The sequence below is a fragment of the Poeciliopsis prolifica genome, unplaced genomic scaffold (genome assembly GCF_027474105.1).
Source record: "Poeciliopsis prolifica strain line A6 unplaced genomic scaffold, Auburn_PproV2 SCAFFOLD071, whole genome shotgun sequence".
Classification (NCBI taxonomy): Eukaryota; Metazoa; Chordata; class Actinopteri; order Cyprinodontiformes; family Poeciliidae; genus Poeciliopsis; species Poeciliopsis prolifica.
In genome coordinates, this window is record NW_026562446.1 from 1,669,188 (window position 1) to 1,691,849 (window position 22,662).

General features: G+C 41.2%; 1 pseudogene; it reads right to left on the bottom strand.

Moving 5' to 3' along the window:
• Positions 1 to 22,360, bottom strand: part of LOC129352007 (very low-density lipoprotein receptor-like) — a 41,069-nt pseudogene extending 18,709 nt beyond the window's left edge.
• Positions 22,361 to 22,662: the final 302 nt, after the last annotated feature.

Sequence of the window (22,662 nt, forward strand, 5' to 3'; positions counted from 1 at the left end):
GAGGAAGAGTAGATTTGATTAAATGTTTCTGCTGTGTTTTCTGTGAAAGAACGTTTTGTGACAGCAGCTGTTTGTCCAAGTGGGTCAAAGAATAAAGAACCTTCAAAGATAACAGCAAAGTGATCCGACAGGGAGACATTATTTATAACGCTGGTTCTGATTGGCTTTTGGATTTTTTCTCCAAAGAGAAAAATGTTCTGCAGGTTCTGAGTTTCAGGTAGAAGTTCTGAATGAAACAGAAAATATTAAGATTTTCCCTCTTTATGCTTCAAAGCATTGACCTCTGACCTTCATGGGATGGGAATGTTTTACTTTAACTAGGACTTTCTGAAAGGCAGAGTTGATGAAAAAAATTTTTAATGCAAATATTTAAATTTGAACAGGAAAAGAACAGAATAAGAGGCAAATGAACCAAATGCAGAAGAAAAATGTTTTTATTTAAAACACGAAGAAAAACTGCAGCAAATTTACAAAAGGAAGATTTAATATTTAAATCTGACATGTTGAGAAAAATAGGAGCCAATAGAGACAGAAACTGATCAGATTGAGAAAAACTGATCAATATTTCAATGAAATCTGATGAATGAAAGGAAAAAAAAGGAGAAACAACATCTTAATATTCAGAGTGAAGCTTTGACTGGAAACAAAGAAAAAAACATGAGAATCCTGGAATAATCCTGGAATATCCTGGAATAATCCCAATTTCCATCTTTGAAGGACTGGAAGAAGAAAAAGTTTCCAAGGACTCAATCAGAATCGTTTCACCAAGAAATAGATTGTAGAGACTGAACTATCTGTTCAACAGTGAGAGAGTTTCTCTGACAGGAGGAAAAACTTTAGACTCTTTAGACTCAAATCAGCTCAGAAACACTGAAGAACCAGAACTGGATCTCCAGACCCCAAATCCAGGAATCAGAGGTTCAGTGAATGTGGTGTTGAAGGTGTGGAGGAGGATCAGTGAGTCAGAGGAGACTCTGTAGAAGGACAGAATGCCAGCAGGACAGTCCACATACACTGCTACTCTGTTAGAGACAGAGGAGGAGGAGAGACGAGTTTCTATGTTATTGTGCCAAACAGAATAACCATCAATATCAGAGCATCTCAGACTCCAGGAATGATCATTCCTTCCAAACCAAGAGTCTCTTCTGTCTCCTTTCCTCTTGATTCTTCTGTAACTCACTGATATATAAACATTTCCTCTCCACTCAACCTCCCAGTAACAGCGACCAGTCAGACCAGTTTCACACAGCAGCTGAGGCCAGAATCAAATCTGTCTGGATGATCAGGATATGACTGAAGCTCCTCCACAAATGTCACCTTCCTGTTGTCTTCAGACAGTTTGAGTTTTCTGTTCACTGTTTGTGTCGATGATGAGTTGACAGGAATCTGATGGAGAACAAACACGATCCAGCTGCAGTTATTGATCATTTATTGACACTTTGACCTGAATGAGTGATGTGACAGTTTGAAGATGGTTGAATGTGAGCTGCTTTGTTGTCATGAATCAGATGAAAAACACACTTACATTTCCTCAGACCTGGAGTCAAGAATCGTCCTCCAGCAGGCTCCACCCTGAAAGGAGGAGGGGGGTCAGACCATCAGTCTCTTTCAGCAGCAAACATGGACATTACATGTCTCTCAGACACACATTGTCCTCCACTGAGACAGGAACAATCAGTAATGAACAAGCTGCAGATAAATCATGTTTTATTGTGTTTTCTCTCTGTAACAGTTTAGATTAAATTTGTGATTCTATGCATCAGAATTTCAGGATGACCTGCGTCTCTCTAACATCCTTAACTTCAGTCATTTTCAATAAATTACAATATTTATGAAAAGTATTTCAGTAACTCGGCTCACAAGTTAAACACATCATACAGATTAATTCCCACAAACTGTTTTAAAGCTTTTATTTGTTAATGATGATGATTTGTTGCTTACAGCTCATGAAAACATTTCTGATCAGATTACAGATCAATAAAAACTATTAATGCAGAAATGTGGGTCTAATGAAAAATATGTTTAATATCTGATGAAGTTGTTTTAAAACCTGACAAACGAGCCTCATGGGAACCATATTCTAATTTATTGAATATGACTGTAAATATGAGATTATTGACATTAATCCAGTTTAACGTTACTGGGACATTCATGGCAGGAGACGCTGCGCTCCATGCAGATCAACTTGTGCTGTGATAAATAACTGAGGTGGAATTGGTGACTGTGGAACCGTAAAACTAAACTGGAACTGGTTCAGACTGAAACTGGGAGCTTTTAAGTCCTCAATCCATCCAAAGCTATTACAATCAGATTTATGATGTTCCCAACAGTCCTGCAGCTCAGCCTCAGTTGGATGATGGTCATTATGTCCTGTAGATTTACCCAATACACATTCATCAGCTTCAGTCTTCTTCATCTTAAAGGAAGCTCACCAGTTTCAACTTGCAAAGCAGCTAAAGGAGATGATCTGAAAGCTCCACAACATGTCCGTAACCCTTGTGTTTGTTCGCTATCAAGTTTTCTCCACTGACTGTCAGCAGCTGCTATATATGCTACACCTCCATAATCTAAGGAAGATCTCATGAGAGCCTGATAAACTCCCAACAGCCACTTCTTGAAGCTCCACATTCCTGTCCAGAAACAACAAATTATTCACTTTTTACATTTATTTGGAACTAATTCTATTTACTGTCTCCAGGTTAATTTTTCATCAAAGATGACACCTAAAAATCTCACTTTATTCACTTGATCAAGCTTCTGATTATAGAGTTTTAAATTAACCCTCTTCTATAAAAACATCACTTGAAACTTTACACCTGACATCCTAAATCCCCATTTATTGGCCCAACTTTCAAAATGGCCTCCTGCATCTTTTTCTGTAAATATATGAGATGATGCACCCAGAGAGCCCCATCATCAGCAAATAAAGATTTCCTTATACTTCTATCCCATCAAAAATATCATTTACCATAATATTAAAGAATTGGACAACACACACGACCTTGTGTGGTAGTTTGTGTATCTAGAGGAAAAAGCAACTCTAACTTCCATTTCTCTACCAAACAGAAAATCTAAAACAGTTATAAACCTTCCCCTAAAACCAAGTTTTTCTGGTTTAATCAATAATCCGTCTTTCCATAACATATCATATGTCTTTCTATATCAGAGAACACAGCTATCACCATTTCTTTATTTGTTTCCTTACTTCTGACTCCAGGCAGTTTCACATCCATCGTATTTCTTCCTGCACTAAAACCACTTTGATATGGACAGAATACATTTTTACTTTCAAGAAAATATGATGGTCTTTCTGTTACTATCATCTCCATTATTTGTCCAGATTGAGATGTAAGAGCTAAAGGTCTATAGTTTGAAGAGTCTGTAGGATTTTTACCTGGTTTCAACACAGGAATTATAACTGACTGTTTCCATGCAGCAGGAATTATTCCTGTCTCCCAAATCAGATTAAAACATTTTAAAATAACAGTAAGCGATATATAATTAAAATGTTTAAGCATTATATAACAAAGTCCATCTTTTCCTGGTGTTGACTGTTTAGCATTAAAGAGCTTTTTTCAGCTCATACATAATAAAAGGCAAATCCAGCTCTTGATTTGAGATGATTTTCTTATTAGAGACTCCTGGATTTTCAGCTAAAGTCTAAAGAAATCATCTTTTCCCAACCCGTGATCCTTCTGTAAGGTTTCAAAACTCTGAAATATCCCTTTGTGGGAAAATGAATATAGTATGCAGTTAATCCTTTTGAGGTCCATAGTTTGAATCTGTTATCAGTTCTGTTTGGTGCAAAATCCCAGTCATAGGCACACCATCTCATAATTTTAGATATGTCTCCGATTCTGCAGATTTGAACCAATTCCTGCCAGGACTTCAGGAAGCTGCCTCTTATGGAGTCTTCTGGGATCTGCTGTTCTTCCTGTAATTTATAATCACTAAGTAGGGCTGTTATTAGGATTCCTTTTATCATGGTGCCTTCTATGTCCTTCCATGCTGCAGTGTATGCAGGTGAGCACAAACAGACTAAAGGTCTCAGTTGGGCTGCATGATAATATTCGTGTAGGCAGGGAAGGCCCATTCCTCCCTTTTTTTAACTGCAGAGTGCTTAACTTAATTCTGGCCTTTTTACCCTGCCATAAATACCTCGCTATTAATCGATGCCATTCTAAAAATTGTTTAGATGGGATTCTGACAGGTAGACATTGAAATAAATACAGCAACTGCAGGAGGATATTCATCCTGATGGATTCTATCCAGGAGCTTAAACTTAAAAAGGGAATAACATTCCATCTATGTAAATCTGATTTTATTTTCAAATTTAGTGGCCCATAATTTACATCATATAGTTTTGAGAAGTCCCTTGACAGTGAGACTCCCAAATACTTGATAGACTCTGCCCCCCAATTCCAGTTGTACTTTGTTTTAATAGAAGACGGTGGATCATAATGAAATGTTAATACTTGGGTTTTACTTATATTGATTTTGTAGCCAGAGATCCAACTAAACTCTTCAAGTAACTTCATCAGTTTGGGGACAGTCAGTACTGTGCTATACTTATCAATAAATCATCTGTGAAACAAGGATAGTTTCTGCTCCGTCATTGTAACCCCCTTTATATCCAGCCTTCTCCTGATCAGCTGACTCATGAGATCAATAAACAAGGCAAAGAGGAGCAGCGACGCACAACATGCCTGTCTCGCACATAAAACTGAACACAATTTGTCCATACAGCTTCCTAGGTAGGGGTCTATTAACCTGACCCTGTTGAGTCCCCACCAGGGGGTCGAAGGAAAAAGTCCCCCTCCTCAGTCCAGAGGGAGAGGCCCTTACCTGCAACAGTTGCATGTTGGAAAAAAGAAAAGGCGACAAAATGTCCAACTCCAAAGGAAAAAAGGTCCCGGTCGAACCGAGTTACTTTATAGTTTGTTTCCATCACTAGTTACAGATTTGGTTGAAGATATTTCACATTTCCTCCCGCCGTCTTCGGTCTGGGGAAGATCCGCTAGATCCCAGAGGGGCCACTAGATCCCAGAGGGGCCATTAGATCCCAGAGGGGCCACTAGATCCCAGAGGGGCCACTAGATCCCTCCCAGAGGGGCCACTAGATCCCTCCCAGAGGGGCCACTAGATCCCAGAGGGGCCACTAGATCCCAGAGGGGCCCCGGTTTTCCTGAAGGCTCGCAGCTTCTCCCTGTAGTTGGATCCCCGGCCGGCTTTAGATGCTCCCTTCATCGTTCATCGGTCCACTCTCATCCAGGACAATCTCTGCATCTGCTCCATGAGTGTCTCCGGAGGTTTGATAGTTGAAACAGTGAACCCTCGTCTCAGCAGGTTCCTCTGATGCCTCCTCCACCGTATCGTAGGTTTTGGATCCGTCCTCGAATCTAACACGTAGCCTCGCGGGGAAGAGGGTCTGGAAGTGGATGTTATTTTCCTTCAATACTTTGCGGATTTCTGCATTTTCCCTTCGTCTCGTCAGTATGAGAGGTGGATAGTCGTTATCCAGGTTGATGTGATTTTCTTGTAAAGCCCTTCTTCTGCCAGGCTTTGCGGAGAATCATCTCTTTAGTTCTAAAGCTTAGGAACCTGATTATGATGGAGCATGGCGGCGCGTCATCTGGCGGCTGCGGCCCACTGACCGATGGGCTCTTTCGATGTGGAGTTCAGGGATGTCCTCGTTCAGCTCAAGATCTTGACGGAGTAGGTTTTTGACAAATGAGAACATTGTAGATTCCTTCTCGGATCCCTCAGGAACCCCATACATCCTTATGTTCTCCCGTCTGGATCGACTCTCCAAATCCGTCAGCTTGTCCTCCAGCTTAGCGTGTAGCTTTAGCATAGCCGTTATGACCTCCTCCGTGTTTAGGAGCCTTTCTTCTGCTTTCTCAATTCCTCCCTCCACCTCCTCCATTCTGGTATTCACCTTCGCAATTTCTTCTTTTATCATCTCCAGTTGTTCTTTATTTTCTTGGCGAAACCCTTTCAGTTCTCGCAAGATCAGTTCAGTGTCGACCATTTTTAGGCATTGCTCCTCATGGCTTGTTAGCTTCAACATGTTAGCTGCTATTTGCTGCTGTGTCTCTTTTCTTTAGTCAGCGTTTATTTCTCAAAATAGTGGTACGATCTTATCCCTCTTAATTATTATATTGCATATTTACCCAGGTTTCATGGGGGAAATTTCTCTATTTGCTACGGTTCAACCAGGAGCGCTCTTGCTATGCGACCATTGCGGTGGTCTTCCAATCCGGAAGCCATTTTCTTCACTTTTTATGTAATTTATATTTTATTAAATCCTGAAAGTTGTGAGTTTTGTTTAAAATCTAAAGTTTTTATTTTTCTCTCCCAGAACTTTAAACATCCATCTGACCAAACATGGAGTTACTTTTCCTCTCATCTTTGCTTCTTGGGGCTGATTGGTCTGGAGCTCCATCAAATATTGTTTTAAAGTCTTTCTGCCATCAGTAGATCATCATAGAAATCTAACTGAACTTCTGTTATTAATTTAGTCAGAGTCCCTATTAAACTATTAAACCATCCCACTCTTTAATTTTTCTTGATCCGTTCTTAGTCTGGAGAATATTCCAGAAAACTGGGTGATGATCTCTGCCTCCAGATGAGGCGTCTAAATATTTAATAATCAAATTAAGCATTCAGCTTCAAACTAAATGTTTCCAGCAGACTGACTGAAGACATTTGTCCCTCTTCCTCCTCTATCAGACCTTCTCTGCTCCTGCAGCAGGTTCCTCCATACCTGAGAGCTTCCAGTCTCCAGTGTGGATCCTTCAGTCCAGCCGACAGCAGCTTCACTCCTGAGTCTCCTGGATGATTGTAGCTCAGGTCCAACTCTTTCAGATGGGAGGGGTTGGAGGTCAGAGCTGAGGCCAGAAGCACAGCCTTCCTCTGAGACCAAACAGCCTGATAAGCTGCAGACACACAATTCATCACATGATGAGAAAATGAGAAACATGGAGGTAGAAACCAAGATCTGAACTGATGGATGGATGGATGGATCTATAATTATGCTTCTTTTTGCACCTAAGATGCATCAATTTGTCAAGAGTCCAGAGTTACCTGAGAGTTTCCAGGTTGCAGTTTGGACTCTTCAGTCCAGCAGAGAGAAGCTTCACTCCTGAATCCTGCAGGTTGTTGTTACTCAGGTCCAGTTCTCTGAGACTGGAGGACTGGGAGCTGAGAACTGAGGACAGAGCTTCACAGCTTCTCTCTGAGAGGTTACAGTAACTCAGTCTGAGGAGACAGGGAGGAAAATATAGTATTAAATAATTCTACAAATATTTACATATTTATTTTAAGTCAAGAATGTCCTTCTCGGAAAGACTGAAAGTATATTTACTTCACATATTTTTATGTTGACTTTCATTGTGAACTGGATCATTTTGCAGATGGTCCTCCTGTCTTGACAAATTTAACAACAGACAACAAGGAGGCTGGCAAGAGAAATATTAAATTCCTCTATGAACTAAATGAATCCATGTCAGTTTTAACAGAAAGAGTCCAATGAAGCCTGAGAATCAAGGCTGGGCTGAAGATCAGCATCAGGCTCAGTTTGAGGATCAGCATCAGAGCTGGTTTGAGGGAAAACAGCAGCTTGAATCAAAGCAGAGCAAATCTACAGTTCATCTTTACATGTTTAACTGTTGGATACAGAGATGGAAAACTGAGCAGAAACAGACATAAACTGTTCCTCTGAGCAACAAGCTAACTATTTTGCTTCAAACTAAATGTTTCCCAGCAGACTGACTAAAGACATTTGTCCCTCTTCCTCCTCTATCAGACCTTCTCTGCTCCTGCAGCAGGTTCCTCCATACCTGAGAGCTTCCAGTCCAGTGTGGATCCTTCAGTCCAGCCGACAGCAGCTTCACTCCTGAGTCTCCTGGATGATTGTAGCTCAGGTCCAACTCTTTCAGATGGGAGGGGTTGGAGGTCAGAGCTGAGGCCAGAGAAGCACAGCCTTCCTCTGAGACCAAACAGCCTGATAAGCTGCAGACACACAATTCATCACATGATGAGAAAATGACAACATTGAGGTAGAAACCAAGGACTGAACTGATCATTTAATGTGAGAAAAACTTAATAAATTGTGCTCAACCTGTCAATTAGATGAAATAGTAATAATGCTCTATTTTTTTTATCTACATTATAAAAATCAACATTTATCACTTATAGTATGGATCAGAACAGAAACATCCTTCATTGATCCACAGCAGGGAGTTCAGGTTTACCAGCAACAAGTTGAAGGTAAATGAAAGAATCAAACATTGAAGAAAAGCTAAAAATAAAACATAATAGGAGACTGTAGAGTAAGGACACATTTACAATAGAGGAATATAAATGCTGTACATTTAATAAAACAGCATTGGTAACATGTGGAATAAATAAGAAAGCCAACCAACTGCTGGGATCTGTAATTATGTTTCTTTTTGCACCTAAGATGCATCAATTCGTCAAGAGCCCAGAGTTACCTGAGAGTTTCCAGGTTGCAGTTTGGACTCTTCAGTCCAGCAGAGAGAAGCTTCACTCCTGAATCCTGCAGCTTGTTGTTACTCAGGTCCAGTTCTCTGAGACTGGAGGACTGGGAGCTGAGAACTGAGGACAGAGCTTCACAGCTTCTCTCTGAGAGGTTACAGCCACTCAGTCTGAGGAGACAGGGAGGAAAATTTGGAATTAAACAATTCATAAATATTTACATCTTTATTTTAAGTCAAGAATGTCCTTCTTGGAAAGACTGAAAGTATATTTACTTCACATATTTTTATGTTGACTCTTATTGTGAACTGAATCATTTTGCAGATGGTCCTCCTGTCTTGAAAAAATTAACAACAGGCAACAAGGAGGCTAGCAAGAGAAATATTAAAATTCCTCTATAACTAAATGAATCCATGTCAGTTTTAACAGAAAGAGTCCAATGAAGCCTGAGAATCAAGGCTGGGCTGAAGATCAGCATCAGGCTCAGTTTGAGGATCAGCATCAGAGCTGGTTTGAGGGAAAACAGCAGCTTGAATCAAAGCAGAGCAAATCTACAGTTTCATCTTTACATGTTTAACTGTTGGATACAGAGATGGAAAACTGAGCAGAAACTGACAAAAACTGTCCTTTGAGCAACAAACTAATTATTCAGCTTCAAACTAAATGTTTCCCAGCAGACTGACTAAAGACATTTCTCCCTCTTCCTCCTCTATCAGACCTTCTCTGCTCCTGCAGCAGGTTCCTCCATACCTGAGAGCTTCCAGTCTCCAGTGTGGATCCTTCAGTCCAGCCGACAGCAGCTTCACTCCTGAGTCTCCTGGATGATTGTAGCTCAGGTCCAACTCTTTCAGATGGGAGGGGTTGGAGGTCAGAGCTGAGGCCAGAGAAGCACAGCCTTCCTCTGAGACCAAACAGCCTGATAAGCTGCAGACACACAATTCATCACATGATGAGAAAATGAGAACATTGAGGTAGAAACCAAGGACTGAACTGGTCATTTTAATGTGAGAAAAACTTAATAAATTGTGCTCAACCTGTCAATTAGATGAAATAGTAATAATGCTCTATTTTTTTTATCTACATTATAAAATCAACATTTATCACTTATAGTACGGATCAGAACAGAAACATCCTTCATTGATCCACAGCAGGGAGTTCAGGTTTACCAGCAACAAGTTGAAGGTAAATGAAAGAATCAAACATTGAAGAAAAGCTAAAAATAAAACATAATAGGAGACTGTAGAGTAAGGACACATTTACAATAGAGGAATATAAATGCTGTACATTTAATAAAACAGCATTGGTAACATGTGGAATAAATAAGAAAGCCAACCAACTGCTGTGATCTGTAATTATGTTTCTTTTTGCACCTAAGATGCATCAATTTGTCAAGAGTCCAGAGTTACCTGAGAGTTTCCAGGTTGCAGTTTGGACTCTTCAGTCCAGCAGAGAGAAGCTTCACTCCTGAATCCTGCAGGTTGTTGTTACTCAGGTCCAGTTCTCTGAGACTGGAGGACTGGGAGCTGAGAACTGAGGACAGAGCTTCACAGCTTCTCTCTGAGAGGTTACAGCCACTCAGTCTGAGGAGACAGGGAGGAAAATATATTATTAAATAATTCTACAAAAATGATGTTCTTTCAATCAACAATGTTTTTTGTTGATTTGAACAAACAATTTTATTTTACATGACATTTGCATTTGTTATGAACTGTTTCATTCTATAGTTCATACTGATGCTAAAGGAAGTCTGTTTCTTTATTACACAACCCACCAATGGGACACTTTGAAGAGACAATGCACCAATATAGAAACTGAAAGTAACAATGTGTGTCCTTACAGAGCTTTGTTGGAGGCTTTAACCACTGGCAGCAGCCTCAGAAGAACCTCCTCTGAAGCAGAGTATTTCTTCAGGTCAAACACATCCAGATCTTTTCCTGATGACACTAAGATGAAACCCAGAGCTGACCACTGAGCAGGAGACAGTTTATCTGTGGAGAGACTTCCTGAACTCAGAGACTGTTGGATCTCCTCCACTAGAGAACGATCATTCAGTTCATTCAGACAGTGGAACAGATTGATGCTTTTCTCTGCAGACACATTCTCACTGATCTTCTCCTTGATGTATTGAACTGTTTCCTGATTGGTCTGTGATCTACTTCCTGTCTGTGTCAGCAGACCTTTTAGGAGTTTCTGATTGGTCTGTAGTGAAAGTCCCAGGAGGAACGGAGGAACAAGTCCAGGTGTCCATTTGGACTCTGTAAGGTCTGGTCAACAGCACTCTGATGGAGAGACTTTAGTTTAGGTTTATTAAATAATGAAGTTTTCTTAGATGTTTGTCTTTCTTTCATCAGGTTGACTCCAGAGTTGATGAAGGTCAGATGAACATGAAGAGCAGCCAGAAACTCCTGAACACTCAGATGGATGAAGCAGAACACCTTGTCCTGGTACAGACCTCTCTCCTCTTTAAAGATCTGTGTGAACACTCCTGAGTACACTGAGGCTGCTCTGATATCGATGCCACACTCTGTCAGGTCTGATTCATAGAAGATCAGGTTTCCTTTCTGCAGCTGATCAAAAGCCAGTTTTCCCAGAGACTCAATCATCTTCCTGCTCTCTGGACTCCAGTGTGGATCTGTTTCAGCTCCTCCATCATACTTGACCTTCTTCACTTTGGTCTGAACCACCAGGAAGTGGATGTACATCTCAGTCAGGGTTCTGGGCAGCTCTCCTCCCTCTCTGGTCTCCAACACATCCTCCAGAACTGTAGCAGTGATCCAGCAGAAGACTGGGATGTGGCACATGATGTGGAGGCTTCGTGATGTCTTCATGTGGGAGATGATCCTGCTGGCCTGTTTCTTATCTCTGAATCTCTTCCTGAAGTACTCCTCCTTCTGAGGGTCATTGAACCCTCTGACCTCTGTCACCATGCCAACACACTGAGAGGGATCTGATTGGCTGCTGCAGGTCGTGTGGTTATCCAGAGGAGAGCAGAGGGAAGCAGTTTCCCCTGATGAGGTTTGTCAGCAGAACATCCACTGAGGTGGACTCTGTAGCATCAGTCAGGATCTCCTTGTTGTGGAAGTCCAGTGGAAGTCGACTCTCATCCAAGCCATCAAAGATGAACAGAACCTGGAAGTGTTCAAAGCTGCAGATTTCTTTGGTTTCACTAAAGAAATGATGAACAAGTTCCACCAAGCTGAACTTTTTCTCTTTCAGCACATTCAGCTCTCTGAAGGTGAATGGAAATATGAACTGGATGTTCTGGTGGGCTTGTCTTCAGCCCAGTCCAGAGTGAACTTCTGTGTTAGGACTGTTTTCCCAATGCCAGCCACTCCCTTTGTCATCACTGTTCTGATTGGTTGATCTCTTCCAGGTGGGACTTTAAAGATGTCTTCTTGTCTGATTGTTGTTTCTGGTCTGTGTGGTTTCCTGGATGCTGTTTCAATCTGTCTGACCTCATGTTCATCATTGACCTCTCCAGTCCCTCCCTCTGTGATGTAGAGCTCTGTGTAGATCTGGTTCAGAAGGGTTGGACTTCCTGCTTTAGCAATCCCCTCAAACACAGACTGGAACTTCTTCTTCAGACCAGATTTAAGTTGATGTTGACAAACTGCAGCAAATGCCCTAAATTAACAAAATAACAAAAATCATATATGAAAGAAAATCATCTTTTGAATTTGATTACGTCACTTCAGCAAATGTGTAATTTATCTATCAATTAAATTTTTGAAGAAATCCTCTTACTGCTCTGCAGACGGTCAGCCAGCTCCTCCTGCTTCATCATCCTCAAGAAGATCAGTGTGATCTTCATCACTGCCTCTCTGCTGCTCTTCCTCTGCTCCTCATCCTCACCTCCCAACACCTCATCATCTCTCTGACTCTCTGAGAATGTTGGCTTCTCTGGACTCAGTAATTTCTGGATCTTCTTCAACTCGTTCTTCACAAAAGTGATCATGTTGTCCTCAAGCAGCTGGAACAGAATAATATACAAAGGAAATCAGGCTGAAATAAATCTTGGAGCCAAACACCTAGATGGACTCACAGTCCTCTACTTTACAAGTCCAGCATGGAGATGACTGTGAACAGAACCCATGGAGAATTAAATGCTGTTCATGAACAGACCATAAATACAGAGTCCAATAGATGCTTCTGGACAGATGAACCACTGTGAACCTCTGAGCTCTGGTCCACTCTGTGGAGGAACCAGGAACAATTAGGAAATCAGGAAATATTTATTCAACAGTATTTACAGAGAAAATCAGTTTCTTTTTTTATGCTTTAAGATTTTAAATCATTTCAAAGCATAAAAAACAGAACATCATATAGACACAATATGAAGAATTTAGAAAGAGAAAGAAGAGATGAACTACAGGGATGTAGGCCAGTAACACAGCAGATAATTTCAAAGTTAATGGTGAACTTGGATGTCAAACAGTCCAAACTGTCAGCAGATCTGATGCTGGTGGAGACAGTTTCCCAGAGCTAGGGGACAGTGGAAGTGAAGGCTCTGTCCACACAGGTCTTCAGGACAGTGTGGGACATCCATCAGGTTCTGATGATTAGATCTGAGATGATGTGGACATGGAGGTCTGATATATGTGAGTGTGTCCATGTGGGGTCCTCTACTGGATGTTATACTGAGGATTTTAAAATGGATCCTGTAGATCCCTGGAATCCAGTGAGCTCACATTGTATCTGTCCTCACAGAGACAATCAGAAGATAAAGGACCATGTAACGATATCTGGATGTGAGCAGTGAACCAGGTGATCTAAATAGTTGTAAAGATTTAATGTTCCTGCTGATCCCATTAAGAACCAGCAGAACCTCTGATGGTTCACATCAGCTCAGTTTGGTTGAGTTCCAGCAGATCTCACCAACCACATCATGAAGCTTTCCTTCCATGCTGAACGCTCTCACAATGCACACAGGAACCAAGTCCTGATGGACCAGAATGGCTTTACCAGGTATTTCCCAGTGGAAATGTGATCCACTGTTAGTCTGACATGGAGCCAGGAAGCAACAGAACATCATCATCAACATCCAGAGATAAAGATATGAAGGTGTTTTCATGAGAACAGAGCAGCTGATTTCTGTAGATAATGGATCAAACCTCTGGAAAATATAACTGGAAACATCTGAGTTCTTACTGGTTCAATTTCCACAGTTACAGCAGTTAGAAACATCTCACCTCTCTGATGGTGGAGATCCAGGAGATTTAAAGTTAATAATAAGATCGTTTGACCTGTAACTCTTAAAGGACACACAGCTGGGTTCTGGTTCTGGTTCTGGTTTGAGTCTCTGATGGATCCTGACAGAAACATGATGATTAAAACTTAATCAGCAAAGAGGAGCAGCAGCAGCTTCATCACCACGTCTGTTCTGGCCTGATATAGTGAACGCTGTGTGAAAAGGGCTGTGGACAGTAGAGATGGTGACCTCACCTCTGACCTTTGCTCTGGCTCTCATCTTCCCCACACAGAGTGGTTTTAGAGGGAGGGACTCCCTCCTCTCTGTCCTCACACTGATCCATGCTGCTGAATCCACATCAGCTCACACACACTTTCTAGCTTCACCTGCAGAGGAAACACACATCATTCATCTGCACATCAACTCTGATCATCCTTTACATCATTAGTGCTGGAAAAAGATCAGCTGCTCCTCCTCTGATTGGCTCTTCTTCTCTGCTTCATATCAGTGTCAGGTGAATGCAGTCAGACAGCAGAGAGGCAGAGGAAGCTGCCATCAGCTGCTGCACTTCTACTATCAGTCCACTAGATGGAGACATGGAGCAACATTTACATTCACTGATTCAACCTGAACAACAGGAAGTGTTTTCTGCTCCTTCAAAGATTAACTATTTCATAATGTGACTGAGAAATTGTTTTTTCTGACTTTAATGCTGGAGACCAGAGTTTGATTCCAGAAATAAAACCAAGAATCAGTTTGTTCAGAGAAGAAAATAAAGAAAATCAGATGTTCAGCAGAGAACTTCAAACGGCAGAGATTTTAGTTTTGAGTTGAAATCAGAAGTGAACATTTTCTCCAAAAATCAAAGTTCAAGTAGGAAACAAAGCAAACTTACAGTTTGTTCAAATGTTCCAAAGAGTTGATGAAGAAAATCTGAACAACAAGCTGAGACCCAACAGAACCACAGTAGATCCAGACTGGTGCCACAAATAAACAGGTTAGTTTAAACTGAAAGTCTTATGAGGAGAAATGAGCCCAGACTGGTCTGACTGGTCAGACTGACTGGGAGTCAGAGGAAAGTTATTCTGTTGACGATTTAAGACAGGATCACTTCTCATAAATCTGGATCTGCTGTTATTCTGCTGATCCAGGTTCTGTTCAACACCAATTGAACCAGAACCTTTTTTAACTTGGAACCAACTGATCTCTTCATTAATGGGGGCTTGTCTCCCCCTGGTGGTGAAACTCTTACCTGGTATTGTTTGGTTATTAAGTTCACGACGTGCTTTTACACATTATGATATTAATATCATGACGTGTTTTTACACGTCATGATATTAATGTCATGACGTTAATATCCAAAAGCTCTCTTTTGGATTACAGAGCTGTAATCCAAAAATTAAGAGACCACTTAAAATGATCAGTTTCTGATTTTATTTTTTTTATAGGCATATATTTGAGTAAAATGAACAATGTTCTCTTTTTCTATGAAGTTGACAACATGTTTGACATTCCAAGCAAAAATGTATTTGCAGAAAATGAGAAATGGTGAAAATAATAAAAAAGTTGAAGCGTTTTTAAACCACAATATTCTAAAGAAAACAAGTTAATTTAGAATACTGATTTTACTCAGAAGTTCAGAAATCATTTGGTGAATAACCAGGTTGTCAATGAGGTTCTCAGTGGTCTCCATGTTTTTTTTTCATTGCTGGATGACCACAACTGTAAAACGTGATCAGAATCAGAACCAGTTCTAAGGTTTCATTTATCAGGACATGAATGACTTTAGGGTTTGTTTGTTTCTGCTCACCTGGAGCACCAGCCGGGTGGAGTCAGTCTGAATTCCTTCATCATCTAAAGAAAACATTGAAGATCCTCCTGGAACAAAATGGAGCTTTGGAAAGAAATCAGCAGGAAGTGAAAGAAAAATGGATCTTCATCACTTGTGAAGTGAACGACATCAAGTTGGATTCAGTGGAGTCACATGAAGATCAGAAAACTGAGGCTGGAATAATAAACATGTTAAATATTAGCTGCTTATATTGCTCTCAGTGAACTTTATTTGCTGGACTTTGATGAGAATAAATAAAATCTATGATAATCCTGATGTTACTATGAAGGAGTGTTTCTTCATCCAGTCATTTATTAAACTTGCCTGATTCTGTCTCACATTAAGCTCCACTGGGTCATCAATATGTGACTGAACAGTTCAGTCAGTTTAGCTCATTTTAGCAGAAACTGAAGGTAACAGACTGTGGGATAAATTGAGTTAGGCTCATATGAAAATTCATGGTTTCTCTGCACCAAAGCAATGTTAGAGTGGGAGATCCTGGATGTGGGGTGAGGAGGTAAACTGGGTTACTGCTGACCAGCAACTCCTTCCCATTTCCTTAAACTACATCCACCTGCAGGAACAAGGAATGTGGCTTTTTGTCCACATCTTAAGCAGTGCTGACAGATATCACCTGCATGCTTGGAATCCTTTAGTCCTCACAGATCTGCCATTAAACTGTAGATATGTTTAGAACTGCAAAGTGATAATTTAATGTAGCTGTCCCCAGTAAGGAACCTGAATTATGTGGAAACCTTAAATGTATGAATTTCATTGCAGGATGATGCAAATGGCCAAGAGAACAAATGCAGAAATGCTTTTCAATCTGTACCATTAGAAATGGTATAAATTGCTTTGCAGATCAGACATCAACTCCACTGGGGGACGGATGGGACAAGAATTTTCCTTCCAACATGAAAATGTTTAGTTTTTACTTTAGACCTGGAAATGTAAATTTGACATAATATTTTCAGAATCATAAGTAGATCTGGTAAGGAAGTAAACCAGAAAGACCTTATGATGCAACTTGTATATTTGACCCATTTCAATCAAAAAACAGAAAAAGATTCAAAGGGATTTTTAACACTGATGTTTTAATTCAAAATTTCTTTGTGAATCAGTTCCTTCAGATACACATCATTTCATTCTCCTTCACTGTACAAGGCTATAAAAAGTTCACAGCAACAGCACAAACATACAAAATAGTCATTTTTACCAAATTCATGTTTTTCCTCCTCTGCTCTCCTTAAATACATCTGAACTCTGGTGAGGAACCAGCCATAGCAAAAAGATTCAAGTCAGTGTTTACAATCTTATTTACAGAGAACATTGATCAAAGTGCATTGAAGAGGTCCTGATTTACAGTCACGTCTCTGAGGGAGGAAATATATTTACACTGTTTACAAACGCTGCAACCATGGTGATCTCAGCAGCAGCAATAATAATAATGCAATTAACAGAAGAAACCTTAATGTCAGTCAGCAAAGCATGATCAGAAATATTAACAATCTGTTTCATAATTAAATACTTTTAGTCTCCAGACTTGTTCCCCGTTGAGACCTGAGAACTTTGACCCGGTTTGAATCGGAACCAGGAAACGGGTTGATGAAGACGCCTGGTTCTTCAGAGGTTCAGTCCAGGCTGGACATGAAGACCCTCAAAGACAAACTGTTCTCTGAACAGACGGCAAAGACGACGTCGGAAAAGCAAGAATAAAAAATTCCTCAACACTGTGGAGTGAATGTGGAAAACTCATGGAAGTATTCACATAATAAATAACATTTCCTCTTCACCACAGATCAGGACTTAATGCACTTCTGAAGGCATGTGGTTGAACTGTAAGGTCCGCCGTTACGGCGAACCGTTGGCATCGTAACACGGAGGAGGTTTCCGCAAGGAGAAGAAATAAAAAAACCAAAATCCTGAGAACGATCAGGATAAATCATCTCTGTGCTCACTATGGAAATCTGTGAACAGAAACAGAGGAAGGAAAAGATGGATTTTATTTAACTGAGAGGAATGGCAGCATTTTCAACCACATCACAAAATATTGACTTGAAGATTTCCAATATCTCAGATTTTAAAAAATTAAACTCACCGCTGGGTAGGTGTGGCCCACGTTGGCGCCGTGGCGGGTGATGTCGATGTTGAGGTCTTCTTCTGTGGTTTTCAAGTAGACTGGGTTGTCAAAGTTCATGCTCTCTGGTTCTTCAGCTGCCAGTTCCTACATCAGGTAGGCGCCCGCTCCGGCCATGGCCAGCACTGCAGCAGAGACACAGGCTGGGAAACAGATTGACCTCATGTTGACCTTAGGAGGAGGCAGAGGCACTTACAGACAGGTAGGATGGCCCAGGCAGCAGCAGAGCCTGGCTGTGGAGTCCACCTGGATAGATGTGCTCACATTGGCTTCTGGAAGAGACGACAAAATCAGTAACTTCCATAACCTTAAAGAGTTTAGGATAGGGTCATGGTCTACACAAACCCTGCAAACTCAATCTTAGATAATGTTCAAGTCTGCTTAGTTCAGTGAGCCGTTTTAAGACTTATTGTCACCAATTCCAAAATAAATCTAAACAGATTCACCACTGTACAATTGTATAGCTTTGAAAAGTAGAAGTGGAGCTCCTGCAGAAACAAGCAGCAAATGGTTTCTAGATTACAGTTGTCTTTTCCAGCAGCCATTGTACAGTGCAAACAGCAGTAAAACCTGCTGGGATGTTTCATTTGGAGGGTTTATAAAGGCTCATTTTCTGAAGCAAAAATATTTGCCAACATCAGCTTGGTGTAAATCTAAAGCTCTCAATCAAACGAGCTTCAGCGAATCCCTGCATTAATCTTTACAAATGCAGAATAGGGGGTAAAAAAAGGTTCCAATAGCAAACTAAAATCTTCCAGGTTTTGAGGTTTGTAAACTACATTGAGGGCAAGAATGTAGGTTTTGTTTGAGCCAAATATTGCATGTGTACTTCCCCCATTTTCACTAGATGGCGCTCCTGTACTAGATTAATTTGTCAGAGCTTTAACTCTTCCAGCAGCAGAGAGTGATGACCGAATGTCACATTGTTCAGCATTTAGCAACAAGCACAGGGTCATGTTTCTGATTAGATCAAAAACTTCAGTAAAAATAAAACAGGGAATTTAAGTTCTTCCAAGAGTTCCAGTTTTGAAATGATCCAACTGAAATTTATAATCTCAGCTGTGGAAGAAGATTTGAGGAATTACAGGTTAATTCAGCTCTTAGATTCAGATCAGGACCAAAGCAGCAGAAGTTTCAGTTAAGCAGAAGAGAAGGTTAAATTCAGAAATCTTTGCAGGAGAAAAAAGCTACTGATTATGAGAGCATGCCCATGATGCGAGTTAGGTTTTACCTTTAGGCTGCGTTACAGCTTCACTACCGTCCTCAGGAAGAGTTGTCACTAGAAGAGCAAACAACCTTAAGCATTCAAGGTCGTCCCATTTCTGAGTTCTCTTTGAATGTAGACCAGATCTCTGGAGAGTAAACTGGTTTATCTGATGCAAATCAAGAGGATGGGAGAGTCGCTGCAATCTGCATGAATGGTTTCACCATCCTGTAATAACGACTCACACTGGGAAGTCTGGTCCTTTTGCCTGGAAAGGCCAGTTCATGTGGGGAGGTGTGAATGTGGAACTGAACTCTGGTCCACTACAAACATCGGCCTGTTTGGTTGAAGTGAAGGCTGGTGCAGTTTGAATGCATATGAACGAACCACAGATTGTTCCTAAAGCAGGAAGTGAACTACAGCGTAGGGCATTCTGGGTAAATACAGTGAAACAAATGCTAGCTAGTTTAGTGCTAACGGGAGAAATGGCTTGTGGTCTTTTGCCAAAGACAAAATAAATAAAACTAAAATCTGATGTCACTTTTTGTGATGAAGGTTATTTATAGTAATTTATTGACTATACTGGAGCCTTTGGTCTTATTGCACAAGGATCAGAGGCGTCGTCACACTGTGTGCATAAACTTCTATTTGAGTTCTGCAGCCAAATCTGGATTCCTAATGTAGAACAAATTGCAGGGTTCATTTTGTACATCATCCCACATATAGCATATTATTAGGCTCTGAAAACAGTCAGTAATAATCATATTCCTGTGAATTATCACAAATATCAAGAAGCTGCTGACATTTCTGATGAGCTTTGAGTTTCTCGGTTCTGATCAGTCATTCTGTGAAGAGGAAATAAAAGCTTTCTTCATGAAATGTAAACAAACCTGCCCACTCAAAGCATTATGGGACTTCAAGTTTCTCATTGTAAGCAATGAGAAACTGAAACGTCTATGATTTCAGCTCCCACTGAAGGAAAAACCTCCACTGATCTGTAACGGCGTGAACAATAAAAACAGTCGTTTGTCGCTGTGAGTTGAGCTTCTGTTCACTTTGTGTTTCTAACTGGATTAGAGTCGCCGGAGCAGCAGCCTCACAAAGCTCTACAGTTCCCGGTCGGCCCAGCTGGAAAATGGGCTGGACGGGCAGAAATTAGTCTTAAAGGGACAGGCACCCATTTTCACTGCAACCAACAGAGGTTCAGCATAGAGCTTCAGTCCTGCTAAACCTCCAAATGGGATTTAAATAAGCTTCCCAATATAAAGAACTAAAATTGACCAAAGTTTAGGGTAAATACTTCAATGAAATGTGGAAAACCAGAAACTAGAGGAAAAATGGAAGCAAACTCAGAAGATCAAGGATGCAGTCGAGCTGAGTGATAAAATTTAGTTTTAAGGTTCGATGTCTGAAGATATGGATTCCCCCTGTTCTGTTGGGTTTTTTGAACAGACAACCTCAGCATGTTTTATACCCAGTTAAAACTCTTAATCCTCCACAGATTCTCAGCGTTTCCTGCAGTTGTTCTGAGCGCCGTCATGAAGTCGGTCAGCGATCCGCGAGTCCCGGCTGGAACCAGAGTCCAATTAGTGCTGCGGATTCAGCTGTCAGGTTTCTGTTGGGTTTGAAAAGGCTAATCTGTGAAAGGAGCGAAGCCGCAGGGAAAAACAAAGCGAGTCTCTAAGCAACCGGTCGTCCAGCAGGAGGGAAAGGCCAGCGCCGCTGCTCTGCCTTCACTCCTGCAACCGCTAATTGTTGCAAACAATCCTGGAGCCCGCTTCAAATGGACCACTGCAGACATTTACCCACAACTTAAATTTCAAGACGCCGCTTCCTTTTCTCCTCTAGAAGCCTTAAAAACAGGCGAGTGGTTCTTTATATTGAAAACAAAAAAGACTTCAGCAGTGGAAAGAGGTCGATGTTGAAAAGCTGCAGCTGCAGAATCAGTGTTTGCATTTCTGTGCAGAGCTCACCGGGTCTGCAGCGCTGGCCGTCTGCTGCCAGCTCCTGGCCTGCAGGACACACGCAGCTGTACTTGGGGAATGTTTGTTGATCTGTGGAGCAGGAAGACACAAGAAGCTGCAGCCGCCATTTTCACTTTTCTCTGTGCACCAGTTGGTACCTGCAGAAAAACAAAACAAATGAATCACTGAGTAACTGAAGCCCAAATCAAGCTGGAGAACTTGTTCCACACCAGTTCTGGGTTAAACTGGGTGACCTTTGACCCCTCACCAGCCAGCTGGATCAGCTCATGGTAGACGATGACGTCCTGAGGGTCGTTCAGGTTGCTGGCGAGCGTGACGACATCAGAACCAGAACTTGTTGGCGCCGAAGATGGCTTTGTTTTCACCGTCCGTCCAGAAAAACCCGATCCTGCCAACAGAACCAAACATGGCCGACTTTCATACAGAGCTGCAACTGATCATTTCAGTAATCAATTATTCTGATCAATGGTAATATTTTTTTTTACAGATTTTTATTTGACTAAATCCTTTTTGTACAATTAGAAATAATTCTGTAAACATTTTATTGCTTAAAACTTTGTATTTGACTGTTATGTTTATGAAACATTTTGAATTTGCTGAAATGTGCTAAACAAATAAACTTTATTAAAAAGCAGCAGCATTTCTTCAGTAAGTCTAAATGAACGAAAGCTGAAGGCCAAACGAACCTCGAAACACGGTGAGAGCGAATGGATGAGCCAGGAAGTCTGCAGACTAAATGAGGCCTAATCGATGTCTTAGTGACCAGAGGATCAATAAGGCCTTAATCAGCCCAGAGGTTCAAACTGATGAAACATGAGGATGGAGGCTCTATTAAAACATTCCTCACCATCTTCCATGTTCTTTCAGCAAACAGTTGAGACAGAGCTGGTTTGGTTCCACCACTATTGACCTGCTGCTTTAGCCGCCATTGAAAGTTTTATTAAAAGTCTGTCTGTCAGGATTCCGGTTGTGAGAGCGTGTGCGTGAGAGTGTGAGTGGGAGTGTTAACATCTTCTTTCAGCGAGGATCTTCGTGAGGAGCCTGTGGAGCCAGCGCAGGTGACGCTGATTTGCCTCTCAGCGTGCTGGAATAAAGGAGCGGCAGAATCCTCCAGTCATCCCTAGATGGTTAACGCTACCGGTAGTCACTCTGGCCTCACCTGTTGAAAACTTGTTTCTTGAACCTTGTTGTGTAACTCGAAGTTACTTACTCTCCGTATCCTGTTCGTTTCCAGGACTTTTTGTGTTCTCGTTTCAAGAAGCTCCTGAGATTGCCTGCCTCCTGCTCCGCCGTTTCCACTGACTCCATCCTGTTCCAACCACCCGAGCTAACTCCTCGCACTCCCTCCGGCACCGTTGCACACCCTCACGCCGGATCCTGACGCCTCACCCCTAAGCTCTGGAAAATCCGCACCAATGTAAGCCAGCTCCTGATTCCTCCTCCGAACTCACATTCTGAACCCATTATAATTCAGCTCTCGTTTCAGGCCAACCTGGTCGAGCGACCCTCGCCGCATATCGAAGTCCAGAGGACTGAATTTTATTTGTCCTGTTGTAAATAAATCACTTACCTTTCTATCCAGTGTGTGGTTACTGCATGTGGGTCCGCAAGTTAAATCAAACCATGTCACTGTCAGTCTGCAGATCATGTGACCAAACCAGAAAACACACTGAAAACATAGAGAACAGCAAGAAAAAGGGAAAGTTATCAAAAATGTTCATACTCGAGGAAAGTATGATGTACTCCAAAATATGCTAAAGTAAAGTAGTGAAGTATTTTTACTTTGTTACTATACAACACTGAATCAAATAAAATACC